The sequence below is a fragment of the Amblyraja radiata genome, chromosome 5 (genome assembly GCF_010909765.2).
Source record: "Amblyraja radiata isolate CabotCenter1 chromosome 5, sAmbRad1.1.pri, whole genome shotgun sequence".
NCBI lineage: Eukaryota > Metazoa > Chordata > Chondrichthyes > Rajiformes > Rajidae > Amblyraja > Amblyraja radiata.
In genome coordinates this window covers 37,068,683-37,074,682 of record NC_045960.1, presented here as the reverse complement: position 1 = coordinate 37,074,682, position 6,000 = coordinate 37,068,683, and positions in this window count along the sequence as shown.

Genomic DNA, 6,000 nt, shown 5'->3' with positions numbered 1-6,000 from the left:
AAAATATTTTTTACGAAGCAAATCTTCAAGTAACAATAATGGAGGCATAAGTGACTGCAGCAGCTGGAATCTGGTGCAAAAGAATGGACAGTTACTGAAGGAACTCAGCAGGTCAGGCAGCATCTGTGCAGGGAGATGGACACCGACAAGTTGATTGAACATTTCACTCCTCAGGTGCTGCCTCACCCGATGAGTTCCTTCAGCAGTTCTCCTTTTTCAAACAATAGTGGTTGGTGCCTGCCAAACAAAATCTATAATGATTAGCATTCAAAAGATCAACATGCAATTATAATTGCTGAAGGTACTAATGTTTGTTTACTTCAAAATGCAGCAGGAATCAATGGCACAGATTTTGTCATTTTCCCCACTGCTTCTGCAAAATTTGCAATTTGACGAGTTCTTGCAGCATCCTTTAAAGCTTACGTGCTTTTGCAGTCAAAATAATAGCAAATAATTTCGAAATAATGTGAAATGATATCTCATCATTTTGAGATTGTTAGTTTACAGCTAAACAACCGCCTGAAACTTCAAAATAACTATTACAATTGTAGTCTTTCAATGCGATCTCACTCACTTTCCTTATTTCCCTTTTTATACCTGATTTTGTGTTGAATTCAAATACTCCACATTTCCTTAGTTAAGAAATGGCAACGTCATGTCATTGGAGCAGAACTGGCCATTTGATCCATCGAGTCTAATCAGCTTGAATTCACATACTTCCCATTACCTTGGTTAAAGAAACAAATGGTAGCTTGTAATAAGCCATGGGAGCAGAATTAGGCCATTCGGCAGATCTAGTCCTGCTAGATCATGCTAAACAGGTATCAGCTCTCTGATGGTACACAAAAATGCTGGAGAAACTCAGCGGGTGCAGCAGCATCTATGGAGCGAAGGAAATAGGTGATGTTTCGGGCCGAAACCCTTCTTCGCTCTCAGCTCTCTGATGCCTGTTTTGTTTCTCAGCACCATTATCAACTTACTATGCAAAAGTCGAAACATGTTTGTAAATGTAATTCTGGGCAACAGCAGAGTCCATCAAATGCCCAACTACAGCAAAATCTGGGACACTTTTGTGATATGTTATGGTGTTTAATTTACCAAATAATTTGAAGCTTCACATGATTTGTACAGTAAATGCCACCATTTTTTTTAAATAACCTTGCATCGGGATGTTAAAGAGTATTCCAGAACAAGGGGTCACAGTTTAAGGATAAGGGGGAAATCTTTTAGGACCGAGATGAGAAAAACATTTTTCACACAGATGAATCTCTGAATCTCTGGAATTCTCTGCCACAGAAGGTAGTTGAGGCCAGTTCATTGGCTATATTTAAGAGGGAGTTAGATGTGGCCCTTGTGGCTAAAGGGAACAGGGGGTATGGAGAGAAGGCAGGTACAGGATACTGAGTTGGATGATCAGCCATGATCATATTGAATGGCGGTGCAGGCTCGAAGGGCCGAATGGCCTACTCCTGCACCTATTTTCTATGTTTCTATTATTGTAGAATTCAAAGAGCTCATATATAGTGAACCACTGTAAAAACACTTCCCTGTGTTTTGGGGAATTATACACACACCAGTTATTAGTACTTGATCCATGAATAACAACGTCATGTTTAATTGGGCGTTACAGCGGCACAGTTGGCAGAGCAGCTGTGTAGGAGCCATGAAGCTTAGGTCAGTATTATTATCATGCCTGATATTTTTAGTTTTTAGCTATCTGCCTGTACTTTTGTAGGTGGGATTTGATACGTTGTAGGGGTGTGTTCTTTTGTTAGAGGAGTCTCGTGCAGACTCGCAAATTAAAAGTTTTAGTTTTGAGTCGGAGTGTGAGGGGAAATAGTTTTCTACCATGATCACGACACACACATGTTACGAGATGACATACCTTTATAAGAAGAAGCTTTTATGTGATTTATATGACGTGAATGGAGTAGCGAAAAGAACGGAAAGTTATGAGATTTCTTTGTTTTGTATTATTTCAATAAACGACTAATTAATCAAGAAACGACATCTGGAAGATTCATTTATGTGTGCGTGAGTGCGTTAGGCTATACCTTCAAATCATCTCCCATAATTAATGGCTATCGAAATTGGATTTTGAGAACTTTGTAAAAATTGCCATTATAAGCTGCCTCAGCACCAGAGACCTGGGTTCGATCCTGACCTTGGATGCTATCAGTATGAAGTTTGCGCGTTCTTTCTATGAACGTATGGGTTTCCTCCAGGTGATTTGGTTTCCTCCAACACCCAAAGACGTGCAATTTTATAGGTTAATTGTGAGGGAAAAAAATTCCCCCCCACTAAGGTGAAGAGAGTGGATGAAAAAGTAGAGTAACATAGATAGTGTAAATGGGTGATCAATCATTGGCAGGGACTCAATGTGCTGAAGGGCCTGTTTCCATGGCATATATCTGAACTAAACTGAAAACAATCTCCTGGTACTAAACTAGTCTCCTGGAGAAAACTCCAAGTCAATAATAATGGGTATGGAATCAAGCAATGGACAAACAGTATCCAATTTCTCACCCTTTCCAGCATCAACACATATTTAGAGATTACTGTTGCAATATTAACACACAAACATTTAATGTAGTGAACATTTTTTTGTCTTTATAATAAATAGTTAACGGTTGCAATAAAAATAGAGATCGAGAGAAATGGCAAACATTCATCCAACAATAAGAATATGAAATGCTGGAAACGGTCAGCACTTTTGGAAAGAGGAACAAAGCTGACATACAAGGTTGAAGGAATAGCGATCAATTCAACAGAAGTAAGTGAGATGTGGAAAAATCAAAATGGTGAGTCATATTAACAGTTTGCAATGAATGGATCCGAATAGGTAATAAGCTATCAGAGTGAGGCCAGCTGCAAATTGGAGGAACAACATCTCATATTTCGCTTGAGCAGCTTGCAACTTAGCGGTATGACTTTTGATTTAGCAAACTTCAAGTAACCCTTGCTTTCCCTCTCTCTCCGTCACCCTAGTTCTCTGACCAGTTTCACTGTCCTCCTGATTGATTTTAGTTTTTTTTCCTCGTTGTCACCTTCCCGTCTGCCAACAATGAACCATTCTACATTTCCTAGATCATTGCTTCGATCTATCGTTTTCACACCTTACCCTTCCATATCTGTAGTTTCCCTCTCCCCTGACTCCAGTTGAAGAAGGGTCTTGACCCAAAACGTTACCCATTTCTTCTTTCCGGAGATGCTGCCTGTCCCGCTGAGTTACTCCAGCATTTTGTGTCTATCTTAGGTAATAAGCCAGATGGATTGGTAATTCTGGAGACAGGTGAAAGGGCTCACTCGGGTGAGGATTTGTGGCCAATGAAATGGGCACAAAGGCTGAGCCAGTGCATGGATAATTTCAAATTAAGTCAGATTCACAATTAATTTACATGGGGATGTAGGGGGATGAAGCCGAGTCTGCTGAAGACTACGATCAGACAATGGCAGATCATATATATAGGGAAAAGCGAAAACACAGCAGGTGATAGAACTCGAGACAGGGATAGGCTCAGAGGGAAGTGAAAGCAGTGAAATATCTTTATGGGTATTAGAATTCATAAAATGTTGAAGTCTGCGATCTTTGACATCAAAAAGGAAGGGAAAAAAAGTCATTTGATGCAGCATTGAATGTGATGGAGAATAACTTGGAATTGGGCTCTATCATGGCTTTGAGATAGATAGGTGCAGTTGCAGAGAAAGGTCATGGGCCATCATGTACTGATTCACAGCATGGATCTAAGAATGCAATGTGAACACGGTTTCAAGAAACATTTCAGCCCGAAACGTTGCCTATTTCCTTCGCTCCATAGATGCTGCCATGCCCGCTGAGTTTCTCCAGCAAATTTGTCTACCTTCGATTCTCCAGCATCTGCAGTTCCTTGTTAAGGGCTTGGACATGCTAGAGGCAGGAAACATGTTTCTGATTTTGGGGGAGTCCAGAACCAGGGGCCACAGTTTAAGAATAAGGAGTAAGCCATTTAGAACAGAGATGAGGAAACACTTTTTCTCACAGAGAGTGGTGAGTCTGTGGAATTCTCTGCCTCAGAGGGCGGTGGAGGCAGGTTCTCTGGATGCTTTCAAGAGAGAGCTAGATAGGGCTCTTAAAGATAGCGGAGTCAGGGGATATGGGGAGAAGGCAGGAATGGGGTACTGATTGGGGATGATCAGCCATGATCACATTGAATGGCGGTGCTGGCTCGAAGGGCCGAATGGCCTACTCCTACACCTATTGTCTATAAACACTGGCATGAAAACAGGCATGCCAATTGGTCCAAATTGTGCAGGATGGAATTCAAGCTGGAAACATTTGCGAAGGAAAGTGATGCAACTGTGGATCACTTATATGATCACTTGTATTTTGTCCCATTCTAAGATTGAAAACAGTTTATAAATTATAGTGTCCGTATCTAGGGCCGGGTTGCAACATTGATATGATCTTAAGGTAAATATTAAGAATTATTACAAGAGCAGAAAGCATGTGGCACGGCTGATCACCATGATCATATTAAATGGCGGGGATAGGTTTGAAGGGCCTCATCCCAGGCTCCTGCCCCCAGCATCCTGTGCCGAGCCAGGCATCACCCCAAAGTAGGTTATCCATTCATGTATCACGTGGCTGCTTGTGGAAACGACATACACTCATTCTGCAATGCACTTGTCTGCATTCTAACAGAGATTGTGAACTAATTCCAATAGCCTGAGGTTCTCAAGCCACTATGTTTGTGAGTGGCACGGTGGCGCAGCAGTAGAGTTGCTGCCTGACTGTGCCAGTAGACCCAGGTTCAATCCTGACTACGGTTGCTGTCTGTACGGAGTTTGTATGTTCTCCCCATGACCGTGCGGGTTTTCTCTGAGATCTTCAGTTTCCTCCCACATTCCAAAGACGTACAGGTTTGTAGGTTAATTGGCTTGGTAAAGATGTAGATTGTCCCTAATGTGTGTAGGATAGTGTTAATGTGCAGGGGTCGCTGGTCGGTGTGCATTCGGTGGGCCGAGGAGCCTGTTTCTGCGCTGTATCTCTAAACTAAACTAAACTGGATACCTATTGGGAAGAAATTTGGATTGAAGATTTAAGAGGCAAATTTCTTGGGTGCTACAAGTGTTGTCAGAGCATCATAGCAACACCCATAGTTCAAGTACGCACAAGCTGAGGTGAATGATGCATTAGACCACATATTGATGAGGGTAATTACATTAATGCAGCCTTCCAGAAGTGCACAGAGCAGACATTTATAAAAAGTTGCTGATTTATTTTCCTCCAACCATCATTATCTCAGAGTTTTTCAACAGGAGGTACCCTTCCCCACCAAGCCCTTTGCCAGCTTCTTTAAATGGATCATGTTCCATTTACAGATCAAGGAATTGATTTATTTTAGCCAAGGATTCTGCAAAGATGTGGTGCACATCGAGGGAGTGGTGTGCTAGTAGTACAATAATGTTTCCTGACGCTTCTGTGCAAATAATTGTTTGGATTTGTGGATGCACGAGTAACCAGTCCCCATGAAGCACAACCTGACTTAAAGAAACAGCAGAGGACACAAAAAGGAAAACAAGCGCTGAAAGAGGAAGAGTACAGTGACAAGAGCATTCAGTAGGAGTACATACCTATATAGCTCTGTCAGCAGATACCAAGGCAGTTACACCTTAATCTTTCCATACTGGAATTGGAAATAATTGCTTTATTTTACATTTTACCATTCTTTGTCAAGCACAAAAATGACTGAAATCCTCCAATGGAAGGAAGCTGACTATATTTCATTTAGAAAAACACAAAGTGCTGGAGTAATTCAGCAAGTCAGGCAGTATTCCAGGAAAACATGGTAAATGACGTTTTGGGTCAGGACCCTTCTTCAGACTAAATCGTCACCTATCCATGTGCTCCAGAAATGCTCCCTGATCTGCTGATTTGTTCTAGCACTGTCTTCTTTTTTTTTTGTAAATGAGCATTTGCAGTTCCTTCATAAGACCATAAGATCATAAGTGATAGGAGCA